Source organism: Oncorhynchus mykiss, chromosome 23, assembly GCF_057628025.1.
Source record: "Oncorhynchus mykiss isolate SJ-2025 chromosome 23, ASM5762802v1, whole genome shotgun sequence".
Taxonomy (NCBI): domain Eukaryota; kingdom Metazoa; phylum Chordata; class Actinopteri; order Salmoniformes; family Salmonidae; genus Oncorhynchus; species Oncorhynchus mykiss.
The window spans coordinates 48220536-48238346 of NC_143044.1; the positions used below are offsets into that span (position 1 = coordinate 48220536).

The 17811-nt window shown below is 43.7% G+C and overlaps 1 pseudogene; it reads left to right on the plus strand.

Moving 5' to 3' along the window:
- LOC149972623 (uncharacterized) overlaps positions 1–17586 on the plus strand; it is a 60923-nt pseudogene extending 43337 nt beyond the window's left edge.
- Positions 17587–17811: the final 225 nt, after the last annotated feature.

Sequence of the window (17811 nt, forward strand, 5' to 3'; positions counted from 1 at the left end):
ATTTAGGTCAACATTGGATCATTCAGAGATCCTCACTGAACTTCTGGAGAGAGTTTGCTGCACTAAAAGTAAAGGGGCTGAATAATTTTGCACGCCCAATTTTTCAGTTTTTGATTTGTTAAAAAAGTTTGAAATATCCAATAAATGTCGTTCCACTTCATGATTGTGTCCCACTTGTTGTTGATTCTTCACAAAAAAATACAGTTTTATTTCTTTATGTTTGAAGCCTGAAATGTGGCAAAAGGTCGCAAAGTTCAAGGGGGCTGAATACTTTCGCAAGGCACTGTATGTATGTGTACTTGTACAGTGTGTATGTATGTATGTATACATGTATGTATGTATGTATGTACAGTATCAGTCAAAAGGTTGGACACACCTACTCACCTGCTGCGCTCCAGCAGGTGTATCTCACTGATCATCCCTAAAGCCAACACCTCATTTGGCCACCTTTCGTTCCAGTTCTCTGCTGCCTGTGACTGGAACGAATTGCAAAAATCGCTGAAGTTGGAGACTTTTATCTCCCTCACCAACTTCAAACATCTGCTATCTGAGCAGCTAACCGATCGCTGCAGCTGTACATAGTCTATCGGTAAATAGCCCACCCAATTTACCTACCTCATCCCCATACTGTTTATATTTATTTACTTTTCTGCTCTTTTGCACACCAGTATCTCTACCTGTACATGACCATCTGATCATTTATCACTCCAGTGTTAATCTGCAAAATTGTAATTATTCGCCTACCTCCTCATGCCTTTTGCACACAATGTATATAGACTCTCTTTTTTTTGTACTGTGTTGTTGACTTGTTAATTGTTTACTCCATGTGTAACTCTGTGTTGTCTGTTCACACTGCTATGCTTTATCTTGGCCAGGTCGCAGTTGTAAATGAGAAGTTGTTCTCAACTAGCCTACCTGGTTAAATAAAGGTGAAATAAAAAATAAAAAATAAAGAATTGAAGGGTTTTTCTTTATTTTTACTATTCTCTACGTTCTAGAATAATAGTGAAGAGTTCAAAACTATGAAATAACACATGGAATCATGTAGTAACCAAAAAAGTGTTCACCAAATCAAAATATGTTTTAGATTCTTCAAAGTAGCCACTCTTTGCCGTAATGACAGCTTTGCACACTCTTGGCATTCTCTCAACCAGCTTCATGAGGAATGCTTTTCCAACAGACTTGAAGGAGTTCCCACATATGCTGAGCACTTGTTGGATGCTTTTCCTTCACTCTGCGGTCCAACTAATCCCAAACCATCTCAAATGGGTTGAGGTCGGGTGATTGTGGAGGCCAGGTCATCTGATGTAGCAATTCATCGCTCTCCTTCTTGGTCAAATAACCCTTCCACAGCCTGGAGGTGTGTTTTGGGTCATTGGGGTGGCAGGTAGCCTAGAGGTTAGAGCGTTGGACTAGTAACCGAAAGGTTGCAAGATTGAATCCCTGAGCAGACAAGGTAAAAATCTGTAATTTTGTCCCTGAACAAGGCAGTTAACCCACTGTTCCTAGGCCATCATTGAAAATAAGAATTTGTTCTGAACTGACTTGCCTAGTTAAATAAATGTACTTTAAAAATTTTTTTTTTTCAATTGTCCTGTTTAAAAACAAATGATAGTCCCACTAAGCACAAGCCAGATGGGATGGCGTATTGCTGCAGAATGCTATGGTAGCCATGCTGGTTAAATCAAATCAAATGTATTTATATAGCCCTTCGTACATCAGCTGATATCTCAAAGTGCTGTACAGAAACCCAGCCTAAAACCCCAAACAGCAAGCAATGCATGTGTAGAAGCACGGTGGCTAGGAAAAACTCCCTAGAAAGGCCAAAACCTAGGAAGAAGCCAAGAGAGGAACCAGGCAATGAGGGGTGGCCAGTCCTCTTCTGGCTGTGCCAGGTGGAGATTATAACAGAACATGGCCAAGACGTTCAAATGTTCATAAATGACCAGCATGGTCAAATAATAGGTCTGGGACAGGTAGCACATCCGGTGAACAGGTCAGGATTCCATAGCCGCAGGCAGAACAGTTGAAACTGGAGCAGCAGCACAGCCAGGTGGACTGGGGACAGCAAGGAGTCATCATGCCAGGTTGTCCTGAGGCATGGTCCTAGGGCTCAGGTCCTCCGAGAGAGAGAAAGAAAGAGAGAATTAGAGAGAGCATACTTAAATTCACACAGGACACCGGATAAGACAGGAGAAGTACTCCAGATATAACAAACTGACCCTAGCGTCTGAGACAGGAGGGGTCAGGAGACACTGTGGCCCCATCCGATGATACCCCCGGACAGGGCCAAACAGGAAGGATATAACCCCACCCACTTTGCCAAAGCACAGCCCCCACACCACTAGAGGGATATCGTCAACCACCAACTTACCATCCTGAGACAAGACCGAGTATAGCCCACAAAGATCTCCGCCACGGCACAACCCAAGGGGGGCGCCAACCCAGACAGGAAAATCACATCAGTGACTCAACTCACTCAAGTGACGCACCCCTCCTAGGGACGGCATGAAAGAGCACCAGTAAGCCAGTGACTCAGCCCCAGTAAAAGAGTTCGAGGCAGAGAATCCCAGTGGAAAGAGGGGAATCGGCCAGGCAGAGACAGCAAGGGCGATTCGTTGCTCCAGAGCCTTTCCGTTCACCTTCACACTCCTGGGCCAGACTACACTCAATCATATGACCCACTGAAGAGATGAGTCTTCAGTAAAGACTTAAAGGTTGAGACCGAGTTTGCGTCTCTCACATGGGTAGGCAGACCATTCCATACAAATTTAGCTTTATAGATGAAAGCCCTGCCTCCAGCTGTTTGCTTAGAAATTCTAGGGACAATTAGGAGGCTTGCGTCTTGTGACCGTAGCGTACGTGTAGGTATGTACGGCAGGACCAAATCAGAGCGATAGGTAGGAGCAAGCCCATGTAATGCTTTGTAGGTTAGCAGTAAAACCTTGAAATCAGCCCTTGCCTTTACAGAAAGCCAGTGTAGGGAGGCTAGCACTGGATTAATATGATCACATTTTTTGGTTCTAGTCAGGATTCTAGCAGCCGTATTTAGCATGAACTGAAGTTTATTTAGTGCTTTATCCGGGTAGCCGGAAAGTAGAGCATTGCAGTAGTCTAACCTAGAAGTAACAAAAGCATGAATTAATTTTTCTGCATAATTTTTGGACAGAACGTTTCAGATTTTTGCAATGTTACATAGATGGAAAATAGCTGTCCTTGAAACAGTCTTGATATGTTCGTCAAAAGAGAGATCAGGGTCCAGATTAATGCAGAGGTCCTTCACAGTTTTATTTGAGACGACTGTACAAACATTAAGATTAATTGTCAGATTCAACAGAAGATCTCTTTGTTTCTTGGGACCTAGAACAAGCATCTCTGTTTTGTCCGAATTTAAAAGTAGAAAGTTTGCAGCCATCCACTTCCTTATGTCTGAAACACAGGCTTCTAGCGAGGGCAATTTTGGGGCTTCACCATGTTTCATTGATATGTACAGCTGTGTGTCATCCGCAAAACAGTGAAAGATAGCATTATGTTTTCGAATGACATCCCCAAGAGGTAAAATATATAGTGAAAACAATAGTGGTCCTAAAACGGAACCTTGAGGAACACTGAAATTTAAAGTTGATTTGTCAGAGGACAAACCATTCACAGAGACAAACTGATATCTTTCCGACAGATAAGATCTAAACCAGGCCAGAACTTGTACGTGTAGACCAATTTGGGTTTCCAATCTTTCCAAAAGATTGTGGTGATCGATGGTATCAAAAGCAGCACTAAGGTCTGGGAGCACGAGGACAGATGCAAAGCCTCGGTCTGATGCCATTAAAAGGTAATTTACCACCTTCACAAGTGCAGTCTCAGTGCTATGTTAAGTGTGCTTTGAATTCTAAACAAATCACTGACAGTTTCACCAGCGAAGCATACCTACACCATCACACCTCCTCCTCCATGTGTAACAGGGTTGGTTATTTTTCCACTTGCCTCTAAAGAAATGTGTATTTAATGTTCAAGCATTCTTATTGGTTAGTTCAACTCTGATGACAATAATGTGTGTTGTGATTGGCCCCGCTTGCAGATTGCGAACGTCAGGTCTTCCCAGTATGAAAATGTGATGCAAGGGGTAGGTCACGTTCTGAATACTGTTTTCTATTTTACAATGTGTACAAGTTTGCTGTACGTTAATGATTTATACATGTGTGGGTATATGGTACCTGTTAGGGATTGAGGGGCTTTCTGGGATGTGCTTTGGCATATGATTGCTGTAAATAAGTGTGTTAGCTAGCATACACCGATTTAATGGTCACATAAGCCACTGCTAACACAGTTGTCTTCATGCTACAGATTTTGCCATCGACAGCCATCAATATCGTTAAGCCCTGCACAACTAACGTGCTGTTTCCCATTTAACAACAGGTATTTACACATGTTATATTTTATACGGTAGAGAGATATATTGTATTCATGAGTCATTGTTCAATTGAGGTGATGAGGGTGACTCATTACAAAGTTGGCATAGTTAGTTTTATGCAGATCTGGGTTACAATCACAGGAGGCTTATTAGGGGAGGATGGCTCATAATAATGTCTTGAACGAAGAGAATTGAATTGCAAACGTGTTTGATCTATTTTATACCATTCCACTCCAGTCATTACCACAAGAAGGTCCTCCCCAATTAAGGTGCTACTAACCTACTGTGATTCAAACTCTATTTGAAATCTTTAAAATACTTTGATGATTTGGTTTAGCCTACCTGAAGTGACAGGTTAGTCGGGTTTGCTCTTTTAGGGCTTTTCTATTGGTTTCATTGCAACAGGCAAGCTCAAAGTATTTCAAATACTTATTTGAACCCAGGTCTGGTTTTATGCACTGTATGCACTGTACTCCAGGGACAAGGGAGCTGCTATACATGCATTCAGGCTTTGGTTGGATCTAATTAGGTGTAATTATCAAAGAGAAATATTCATTCAGAGCGCTATGAGCCCCTTCGGGCAGAAATGTTAATTGTGAGAATTATTTTGGTCTGAAGTTGAGTCCCAAATCGCACCCAATTCTCAAATCAAATCAATCATATCAAATCAAATCTTATTTGTCGCATGTGCCGAATATATTCATGTATATTCATGCTTGCTTACAAGCTCTTCCCAAAGATGCAGAGATAAAAGATTATAATAAAAAAGAAAAGATAGTAAAATAAAATACACAAGAATGGAGCTATATATAGCAGGTTTTCATTAAGCATCTTTCTGTACTTTGCGCCGTTAATCTTTCCCTCAACCCTGACTCGTCTCCCAGCCCTCACAGCATGATGATGCCACCACCATCTTTCACCGTAGGGATGGTGCCAGGTTTCCTCCAGACATGATGCTTGGCATTTAGGCCAAAGAGTTCAATCTTGGTTTCATCAGACCAGAGAATCTTGATTATTATTATTAGTCGTTTAGTTGCCTTCTGGCAAACTCCAAGTGGGCTGTCATGTGCCTTTTCCTATAGAGTGGCTTCCATCTGGCCACACTACCACAAAGGCCTGGTTGGTGGAGTGCTGCAGAGATAATTGTCCTTCTGGAAGGTTCTCTCAATCAATCAATCAATCAAATTTATTTTATATAGCCCTTCGTACATCAGCTGATATCTCAAAGTGCTGTACAGAAACCCAGCCTAAAACCCCAAACAGCAAGCAATGCAGGTGAAGAAGCACGGTGGCTAGGAAAAACTCCCTAGAAAGGCCAAAACCTAGGAAGAAACCTAGAGAGGAACCAGGCTATGTGGGGTGGCCAGTCCTCTTCTGGCTGTGCCGGGTGGAGATTATAACAAAACATGGTCAAGATGTTCAAATGTTCATAAATGACCAGCATGGTCGAATAATAATAAGGCAGAATAGTTGAAACTGGAGCAGCAGCACAGTCAGGTGGACTGGGGACAGCAAGGAGTCATCATGTCAGGTATTCCTGGGGCATGGTCCTAGGGCTCAGGTCCTCCGAGAGAGAGAAAGAAAGAGAGAATTAGAGAGAGCATATGTGGGATGGCCAGTCCTCTTCTGGCTGTGCCGGGTGGAGATTATAACAGAACATGGCCAAGATGTTCAAATGTTCATAAATGATCAGCATGGTCGAATAATAATAAGGCAGAACAGTTGAAACTGGAGCAGCAGCACAGCCAGGTGGACTGGGGACAGCAAGGAGTCATCATGTCAGGTAGTCCTGGGGCATGGTCCTAGGGCTCAGGTCCTCCGAGAGAGAGAAAGAGAGAAGGAGAGAATTAGAGAACGCACACTTAGATTCACACAGGACACCGAATAGGACAGGAGAAGTACTCCAGATATAACAAACTGACCCTAGCCCCCCGACACATAAACTACTGCAGCATAAATACTGGAGGCTGAGACAGGAGGGGTCAGGAGACACTGTGGCCCACTCCGAGGACACCCCCGGACAGGGCCAAACAGGAAGGATATAACCCCACCCACTTTGCCAAAGCACAGCCCCCACACCACTAGAGGGATATCTTCAACCACCAACTTACCATCCTGAGACAAGGCTGAGTATAGCCCACAAAGACCTCCGCCACGGCACAACTTAAGGGGGGGGGGGGGGGGGGGGGCGCCAACCCAGACAGGATGACCACATCAGTGACTCAACCCACTCAGGTGACGCACCTCCTCCAGGGACGGCATGAGAGAGCCCCAGTAAAGCCAGTGACTCAGCCCCTGTAATAGGGTTAGAGGCAGAGAATCCCAGTGGAAAGAGGGGAACCGGCCAGGCAGAGACAGCAAGGGTGGTTCGTTGCTCCAGAGCCTTTCCGTTCACCCTCCCACTCCTGGGCCAGACTACACTCAATCATATGACCCACTGAAGAGATGAGTCTTCAGTAGAGACTTAAAGGTTGAGACCGAGTTTGCGTCTCTGACATGGGTAGGCAGACCGTTCCATAAAAATGGAGCTCTATAGGAGAAAGCCCTGCCTCCAGCTGTTTGCTTAAAAATTCTAGGGACAATTAGGAGGCCTGCGTCTTGTGACCGTAGCGTACGTGTAGGTATGTACGGCAGGACCAAATCAGAGAGATAGATAGGAGCAAGCCCATGTAATGCTTTGTAGGTTAGCAGTAAAACCTTGAAATCAGCCCTTGCTTTGACAGGAAGCCAGTGTAGAGAGGCTAGCACTGGAGTAATATGATCAAATTTTTTGGTTCTAGTCAGGATTCTAGCAGCCGTATTTAGCACTAGCTGAAGTTTATTTAGTGCTTTATCCGGGTAGCCGGAAAGTAGAGCATTGCAGTAGTCTAACCTGGAAGTGACAAAAGCATGGATTAATTTTTCTGCATCATTTTTGGACAGAAAGTTCCTGATTTTTGCAATGTTACGTAGATGGAAAAAAACTGTCCTTGAAATGGTCTTGATATGTTCTTCAAAAGAGAGATCAGGGTCCAGAGTAACGCCGAGGTCCTTCACAGTTTTATTTGAGACGACTGTACAACCATTAAGATTAATTGTCAGATTCAACAGAAGATCTCTTTGTTTCTTGGGACCTAGAACAAGCATCTCTGTTTTGTCCGAGTTTAAAAGTAGAAAGTTTGCAGCCATCCACTTCCTTATGTCTGAAACACATTCTTCTAGCAAGGGCAATTTTGGGGCTTCACCATGTTTAATTGAAATGTACAGCTGTGTGTCATCTGCATAGCAGTGAAAGTTAACATTATGTTTTCGAATAACACCCCAAGAGGTAAAATATATAGTGAAAACAATAGTGGTCCTAAAACGGAACCTTGAGGAACACCGAAATTTACAGTTGATTTGTCAGAGGACAGACCATTCACAGAGACAAACTGATATCTTTCCGACAGATAAGATCTAAACCAGGCCAGAACTTGTCCGTGTAGACCAATTTGGGTTTCCAATCTCTCCAAAAGAATGTGGTGATCGATGGTATCAAAAGCAGCACTAAGGTCTAGGAGCACGAGGACAGATGCAGAGCCTCGGTCCGATGCCATTAAAATGTCATTTACCACCTTCACAAGTGCCGTCTCAGTGCTATGATGGAGTCTAAAACCAGACTGAAGCATTTCGTATACATTGTTTGTCTTCAGGAAGGCAGTGAGTTGTTGCGCAACAGCCTTTTCTAAAATTTTTGAGAGGAATGGAAGATTCGATATAGGCCGATAGTTTTTTATATTTTCTGGGTCAAGGTTTGGCTTTTTCAAGAGAGGCTTTATTACTGCCACTTTTAGTGAGTTTGGTACACATCCGGTGGATAGAGAGCCGTTTATTATGTTCAACATAGTAGGGCCAAGCACAGGAAGCAGCTCTTTCAGTAGTTTAGTTGGAATAGGGTCCAGTATGCAGCTTGAAGGTTTAGAGGCCATGATTATTTTCATCATTGTGTCAAGAGATATAGTACTAAAACACTTGAGTGTCTCTCTTGATCCTAGGTCCTGGCAGAGTTGTGCAGACTCAGGACAACTGAGCTTTGAAGGAATACGCAGATTTAAGGAAGAGTCCGTAATTTGCTTTCTAATAATCATAATCTTTTCCTCAAAGAAGTTCATGAATTTATCACTGCTAAAGTGAAAGTCATCCTCTCTTGGGGAATGCTGCTTTTTAGTTAGCTTTGCGACAGTATCAAAAAGGAATTTCGGATTGTTCTTATTTTCCTCAATTAAGTTAGAAAAATAGGATGATCGAGCAGCAGTAAGGGCTCTTCGGTACTGCACAGTACTGTCTTTCCAAGCTAGTCGGAAGACTTCCAGTTTGGTGTGGCGCCATTTCCGTTCCAATTTTCTGGAAGCTTGCTTCAGAGCTCGGGTATTTTCTGTGTACCAGGGAGCTAGTTTCTTATGAGAAATGTTTTTAGTTTTTAGGGGTGCAACTGCATCTAGGGTATTGCGCAAGGTTAAGTTGAGTTCCTCAGTTAGGTGGTTAACTGATTTTTGTCCTCTGGCGTCCTTGGGTAGGCAGAAGGAGTCTGGAAGGACATCAAGGAATCTTTGTGTTGTCTGTGAATTTATAGCACGACTTTTGATGATCCTTGGTTGGGGTCTGAGCAGATTATTTGTTGCAATTGCAAACGTAATAAAATGGTGGTCCGATAGTCCAGGATTATGAGGAAAAACATTAAGATCCACAACATTTATTCCATGGGACAAAACTAGGTCCAGCGTATGACTGTGACAGTGAGTGGGTCCAGAGACATGTTGGACAAAACCCACTGAGTCGATGATGGCTCCGAAAGCCTTTTGGAGTGGGTCTGTGGACTTTTCCATGTGAATATTAAAGTCACCAAAGATTAGAATATTATCCGCTATGACTACAAGGTCCGATAGGAATTCAGGGAACTCAGTGAGGAACGCTGTATATGGCCCAGGAGGCCTGTAAACAGTAGCTATAAAAAGTGATTGAGTAGGCTGCATAGATTTCATGACTAGAAGCTCAAAAGACGAAAACGTCATTTTTTTTTTTGTAAATTGAAATTTGCTATCGTAAATGTTAGCAACACCTCCGCCTTTGCGGGATGCACGGGGGATATGGTCACTAGTGTAGCCAGGAGGTGAGGCCTCATTTAACACAGTAAATTCATCAGGCTTAAGCCATGTTTCAGTCAGGCCAATCACATCAAGATTATGATCAGTGATTAGTTCATTGACTATAATTGCCTTTGAAGTAAGGGATCTAACATTAAGTAGCCCTATTTTGAGATGTGAGGTATCATGATCTCTTTCAATAATGACAGGAATGGAGGTGGTCTTTATCCTAGTGAGATTGCTAAGGCGAACACCGCCATGTTTAGTTTTGCCCAACCTAGGTCGAGGCACAGACACGGTCTCAATGGTGATAGCTGAGCTGACTACACTGACTGTGCTAGTGGCAGACTCCACTATGCTGGCAGGCTGGCTAACAGCCTGCTGCCTGGCCTGCACCCTATTTCATTGTGGAGCTAGAGGAGTTAGAGCCCTGTCTATGTTGGTAGATAAAATGAGAGCACCCCTCCAGCTAGGATGGAGTCCGTCACTCCTCAGCAGGTCAGGCTTGGTCCTGTTTGTGGGCGAGTCCCAGAAAGAGGGCCAATTATCTACAAATTCTATCTTTTGGGAGGGGCAGAAAACAGTTTTCAACCAGCGATTGAGTTGTGAGACTCTGCTGTAGAGCTCATCACTCCCCTTAACTGGGAGGGGGCCAGAGACATTTACTCGATGCCGACACATCTTTCTAGCTGATTTACACGCAGAAGCTATGTTGCGCTTGGTGATCTCTGACTGTTTCATCCTAACATCGTTGGTGCCGACGTGGATAACAATATCTCTATACTCTCTACACTCGCCAGTTTTAGCTTTAGCCAGCACCATCTTCAGATTAGCCTTAACGTCGGTAGCCCTGCCCCCCGGTAAACAGTGTATGATCGCTGGATGATTCTCAAGTCTAATACTGCGGGTAATGGAGTCGCCAATGACTAGAGTTTTCAATTTGTCAGAGCTAATGGTGGGAAGCTTCGGCGTCTCAGACCCCGTAACGGGAGGAGTAGAGACCAGAGAAGACTCTCAACTCCACAGAGGAACTCTAGAGCTCTGTCAGAGTGACCGTTGGGTTCATGGTCACCTCCCTGACCAAGGCCCTTCTCCCACGATTGCTCAGTTTGGCCGGGCGGACAGCTCTAGGAAGAGTCTTGGTGGTTCCAAACTTCTTCCATTTAAGAATGATGGAGGCTACTGTGTTCTTGGAGATCTTCAATGCTGCAGATTTTTTTTGCCACCATTCCCCAGATCTGTTCCTCAACACAATCCTGTCTCTGAGAGCTATGGTCAAGTCCTTTGACTTAATGGCTTTGTTTTTGCTCTGACATGGACTGTGGGACATTATATAGACAGGTGTGTGCCTTTCCAAATCATGTCCAATCAATTTGTAGAAACGTATTAAGAATAATCAATGGAATTAGGGTGCACCCGATTTCATTTTCAAGTCTCATAGCAAAGGGTCTGAATACTTGTGAAAATAAGCTTTTTCATTTTGTCATTATGGGTTATTGTGTGTAGATTGATGAGGGAAACATTTTTTTAAATTCATTTTATAATAATCAAACGTATTTATAAAGCCCTTCTTACATCAGCTGATGTCACAAAGTGCTGTACAGAAACCCAGCCTAAAACCCCCAAACAACAAGCAATGCAGGTGTAGAGGCACGGTGGCTAAGAAAAACTCCCTAGAAAGGCCAGAAACTAGGAAGAAACCTAGAGAGGAACCAGGCTATGAGAGGTGACCGGGTCTTCTTCTGGCTGTGCTGGGTGGAGAATATAAGAGAACATGGCCAAGATGTTCAAATGTTCATAGATGACCAGCAGGGTCAAATAATAACAATTATAGTGGTTGTAAGAGGGTGCAACAAGTCAACACCTCAGGCGTAAATGTCAGTTGACTTTTCATAGCCGATCATTCAGAGTATCTCTACCGCGCCTGCTGTCTCCAGAGAGTTGAAAACAGCAGATCTGGGACAGGTAGCACGTCCGGTGAACAGGTCAGTGTTCCATAGCCGCAGGCAGAACAGTTGAAACTGGAGCAGCAGCACGACCAGGTGGACTGGGGACAGCAAGGAGTCATCAGGTCAGGTAATCCTGAGGCATGGTCCTTGGGCTCAGATCTTCCAAGAGAAAGAAAGTAAATTAGAGAGAGAGCATACTTAAATTCACACAGGACACCGGATAAGACAGGAGAAATACTCCAGATATGACCCTAGCCCCCCTACACAAACTATTGCAGCATAAATACCTGAGGCTGAAACAGGAGGGGTCGGGAGACACTAAGGCTGTGACGTAACATCATGTGGAAAAAGTGAAGGGGTCTGAAATAATTTCAGAATGCAATGTACAGGGAGTACCAGTACCAGATCAATGTGGAGCTATATACAGGGAGTACCAGATCAATGTGGAGCTACTATATACAGGGAGTACCAGATCAATGTGGAGCTATATACAGGGAGTACCAGATCAATGTGGAGCTATATACAGGGAGTACCAGATCAATGTGGAGCTATATACAGGGAGTACCAGATAAATATACATGGTACATTTGAGGTAGATATGTACATAAAGGCAGGGTAAAGTGACTAGGCATCAGGATAGAGAATAATAAAGTATGTGAACCCTTTGGAATTACCTGGATTTCTGCATAATTGGTCATAAATGTGATATTCTCTTCATCTAAGTCACAACAATAGACAAACACAGTCTGCCTAAACTAATAACACACAAACAATTATACATTTTCATGTCTTTATTGAACACAGCATGTAAACATTCACAGTGCAAGATGCAAAAACTACATGAACCCTTGGATTTAATAACTGGTTGACCCTCCTTTGGCAGCAATAACCTCAACCAAATGTTTTCTGTAGTTGTAGATCAGACCTGCACAACGGTCAGGAGGAATTGTGGACCATTCCTCTTTACAAAACTGTTTTAGTTCAGCAATATTCTTGGGATGTCTGGTGTGAGCCACTCTTGAGGTCATGCTACAGCATCTCAATCGGGTTGAGGTCAGGACTGACTGGGCCACTCCAGAATGCATATTTTCTTCTGTTGAAGCCATTCTGTTGTTGATTTACTTCTGTGTTTTGGGTCGTTGTCCTGTTGCATCACCCAACTTCTGTTGAGCTTCAAATGGCGGACAGATAGCCTTACATTCTCCTGCAAAATGTCTTGATTAACTTGGAAACTCATTTTTCCGTCAACGATAGCAAGCTGTCCAGGCCCTGAGTCAGCAAAGCAGCCCCAAACCATGATGCTCCCTCCACCATACTTTACAGTTGCGATGAGGTTTTGATGTTGGTGTGCTGTGCCTTTTTTCTCCACACATAATGTTGTGTGTTCCTTCCAAAAAACTCAACTTTAGTTTAATCTGTCCACAGAATATTTTGCTAGAAGCACTGTGGAACATCCAGCTGCTCTTTTGCGAACTTCAGACGTGCAGAAAGTTTTTTTTTGGACAGCAGTGGATTCTTCTGTGGTGTCCTCCCATGAACACCATTCTTGTTTAGTGTTTTACCTATCGTAGACTTGTCAACATAGATGTTCGCATGTTCCAGAGATTTAAGTCATTAGTTGACGCTCCTGGATTCTTTTTAATCTCATTGAGCATTCTGCGCTGTGCTCTTACAGTCATCTTTGCAGGACAGCCACTCCTAGGGAGAGTAGCAACAGTGCAGAACTTTCTCCATTTATAGACAATTTGTCTTCCATGGACTGATGAACATCAAGGCGTTTAGATATACTTTTGTAACCATTTACAGCTTTATGCAAGTCTTCTGAGATCGCTTTTGTTTGAGGCATGGTTCAGATCAGGCAATGCTTCTTGTCAATAGCAACTCAAATTTTGTGAATGTTTTTTATAGGACAGGGAAGCTATAACCAACATCTCCATTCTAGTCTCATTGATTGGACTCCAAGTTAGCTGACTCCCGACTCCAATTAGCTTTTGGAGATGTCATTAGCCTAGGGGTTCACATACTTTTTCCAACCTAAACTGGGAAAGTTTAAATGATGTATTCAATATAGACAAGAAAAATACAATAATTTGTGCGTTATTAGTTTAAGCACACTGTGTTTTCCAATTGTTGTGACTAAGATGAAGAACATATACAATTTTGTGACCAATTTATGCAGAAATCCAGGCAATTCTAAAGGGTCACATACTTTTTCTTGCCACTGTATTTGAAGTAGATATGTACAGTTGAAGTCAGAAGTTTACTTAAACTTAGGTTGGAGTCATTAAAACCTGTTTTTCAACCACTCCACAAATGTCTTGTTAACAAACTGTATTTTTGGCAAGTTGGTTACGACATCTACTTTGTGCACGACACATAATTTTTCCAACAATTGTTTACAGACAGATTATTTAACTTATATTTCACTGTATCACAATTCCAGTGGGTCAGAAAGTTTACATACACTAGGTTGATTCTGCCTTTCAAAAGCTTGGAAAATTCCAGAGAATGTCATGGCTTTAGAAGCTTCTGATAGGCTAATTGACACCATTTGAGTCAATTGGAGGTGTACCTGTAGATGTATTTCAAGGCCTACCTAAAAAACTAACTGCCTCTTTGCTTGACATCATGGGAAAATCAACAAAAAAAAAATTAGCCAAGACCTCAACAAGTCGGGTTCATCCTTGAGAGCAATTTCCAAATGCCTGAAGGTACCACGTTCATCTGTACAAACAATAGTAAGCCTGTATAAACACCATGGGACCACGGTGTCGTCATGCCGCTCAGGAAGGAGACGCGTTCTGTCTCCTAGAGATGAAAACCAAAACCACCATAAAAAAATCCAGACTACGGTTTCCAACTGCACATGGGGACAAAGATTGTACTTTTTGGAGAAATGTCCTCTGGTCTAATGAAACAAAAATAGGTTCAAATTCCACAAGAAACGGTATGGGCGATCATCCCTCCCAGATATAGGGGTTTACAGAAAAACGTAAATACATTCCATTCCACTCAATTTTATGCATGCATAGCAGAGCTTCAATTATCATGCAATCAGTAAGAGCTTCTAAAATCATGTAATACATAATCAAGCTAAACACACATGCTCTATGGAGCGGCCAAATAAACTAAATCAGAGTGAAACCAGACTTAGTAGGAAGGTTCGGAAATCACCATCGCTCAACAGCAGAGGTAGGGAGCATTGTAACAAAGAAACTATAAATAGTGAGAAATTGAGAAAGACCTAGAACCTAAAAATAGGGAGAGAACGAGCCACAGTGCTTCAATTATTTTTCAGGAGGGAGAGAAGAACAGAAAGAGAGTGGGAGAGACAAAGGAGAGAAAGAGGGAAGTTATGCCTACCATGAGAAAGCAAATTACTGCATTTTCTGTAATGACCTTTGACCCCCAAATAGCAGTGGTTCAAAGCTTGCGACCCCCACACACGTATATGGGAACACTGAAATGGACCACCCACACAGACAATGTGGTGCGGTCTGCCCAACGCATTACCGGGGGCAAACTACCCGCCCTCCAGGACACCTACAGCACCCGATGTCAAAGGAAGACCAAAAACATCAAGAACATCAACCACCTGAGCCACTGCCTGTTCACCCCGCTATCATCCAGAAGGCGAGGTCAGTACAGGTACATCAAAGCTGGGACAGAGAGACTGAAAAACATGTTCTCTCTCAAGGTCATCAGACTGTTAAACAGACATCACTAGCACATTAGAGGCTGCTGCCTATAGGCATTGACTAGAAATCACTGGCCACTAAGGAATGGAACACTAGCCACTTTAAAAATCAAATCAAAGTTTATTTGTCACGTGTGCCGAATACAACAGGTGTAGTAGACCTTACAGTGAAATGCTTACTTACAGGCTCTAACCAATACTGCGAAGAAAAAAGTTGTGTGTGTGTGTGTGTGTGTGTGTAGGTAAGTAAAGAAATAAAACAACAGTAAAAAGACATTTGAAAATAAGAGTAGCAAGGCTATATACAGACACCGGTTAGTCAGGCTTATTTAGGTAGTATGTACATGTAGGTATGGTTAAAGTGACTATGCATGTATGATGAACAGAGAGTAGCAGTAGCGTAAAAGAGGGGTTGGCGGGTGGTGGGACACAATGCAGATAGCCTGGTTAGCCAATGTGTGGGAGCACTGGTTGGTCGGGCCAATTGAGGTAGTATGTACATGAATGTATAGTTAAAGTGACTATGCATATAAGATAAACAGAGAGCAGCAGCAGCGTAAATGAGAGGTTGGGGGAGGCACAGAATGCAAATAGTCTGGGTAGCCATTTGGTTACCTGTTCAGGAGTATTATGGCTTGGGGGTAAAAACTGTTGAGAAGCCTTTTTGTCCTAGACTTGGCACTCCGGTACCGTAGAGAGAACAGTCTATGGACTGGGGTGGCTGGGGTCTTTGACCATTTTTATGGCCTTCCTGACACCGCCTGGTGTAAAGGTTCTGGATGGCAGGCAGCTTAGCCCCATTGATGTACTGGGCCGTACACACTACCCTCTGAAGTGCCTTGCGGTCAGAGGCCGAGCAATTGCCGTACCAGGCAGTGATGCAACCATACTCTCGATATTGCAGCTGTAGAACCTTTTGAGGATCTCAGGAACAATGCCAAATCTTTTTAGTTTACTGGGGGGGAATAGGCTTTGGCGTGCCCTATTCACAACTGTCTTGGTGTGTTTGGACCATTGTAGTTTGATGGTGATGTGGACACCAAGGAATTTGAAGCTCTCAACCTGCTCCACTACAGCCCAGTCGATGAGAATGGGGACGTGCCCGGTGCTCATTTTCCTGTAGTCAACAATCATCTCCTTAGTCTTGGTTACGTTGAGGGATAGGTTCGTATTCTGGCACCACCTGGCCAGGTCTCTGACCTCCTCCCTATAGGGTGTCTCGTCGTTGTCAGTGATCAGGCCTACCACTGTTGTGTCGTCTGCAAACTTAATGATGGTGTTGGAGTCGTGCCTTATGTTACGAATCCCTTTTGGCTCGACAGTCTAGGGGGGGATGGTAATGAGACCCGTAACATAACTCCCCTAAACTAGACTAGCCTATTTCAACAACAGCTAACAAACTAACCAAAAATACAGTGGGTGGTGGGTGGAAAAAAAGTGGGTGGAAAAAAAGGTTCTCCTTCCTGAGCGGTATGACGACAGCGTGGTCCCATGGTGTTTATACTTGCGTATTATTGTTTGTAGAGATGAACGTGGCACCTTCAGGAGTTTGGAAATTGCTCCCAAGGATGAACCAGACTTGTTGAGGTCTAGGATAATTTCAGTGTAGGAAAGGATGAAACAGCGCCTGTGCCACCAATAAGTACAGATAGTAACGTTAGTATAAATCCCCTCGCACGGTCCCCGCAGGCGGATAACTTACTCATGATTTCTGGAGGGAATTGCTGTAGGAATCCTCAACCAGTGGAGCTCAATTCAGCCGACAGAAACTTTCAATTGGTTTTCCCCGTTAAGCAGCGAGTTGGAGTCTGAGGCCGAGCCTTCTCTTGCCTCTACTCCTCCCGTTACGGGGTCTGAGACGCCGAAGCTTCCCACCATAGCTCTGACAAATTGAAAACCCTGGTCATTGGCGACTCCATTACCCGCAGTATTAGACTTAAAACTAATCATCCAGCGATCATACACTGTTTACCAGGGGGCAGGGCTACCGACGTTAAGGCTAATCTGAATATGGTGCTGGCTAAAGCTAAAACTGGCGAGTGGAGAGAATTTTGAGATATTGTCATCCACGTCGGCACCAACGATGTTAGGATGAAACAGTCAGAGGTCACCAAGTGCAACATAGCTTCAGCGTGTAAATCAGCTAAAAAGAAGTGTCGGCATCGAGTAATTGTCTCTGGCCCCCTCTAAGTTAGGGGGAGTGATGAGCTCTACAGCAGAGTCTCACAACTCAATCGCTGGATGAAAACTGTTTTCTGCCCCTCCCAAAAGATAGAATTTGTAGATAATTGGCCCTCTTTCTGGGACTCACCCACAAACAGGACCAAGCCTGGCCTGTTGAGGAGTGACGAACTCCATCCTAGCTGGAGGGGTGCTCTCATCTAATCTACGAACATAGACAGGGCTCTATCTCCACTAGCTCCACAATGAAATAGGGTGCAGGCCAGGCAGCAGCTGTTAGCCAGCCTGCCAGCTTAGTGGAGTCTGCCACTAGCACAGTCAGTGTAGTCAGCTCAGCTATCCCCATTGAGACCGTGTCTGTGCCTCGACCTGGGTTGGGCAAAACTAAACATGGCGGTGTTCGCCTTAACAATCTCACTAGGATAAAGACTACCTCCATTCCTGTCATTATTGAAAGAGATTGTGATACCTCAC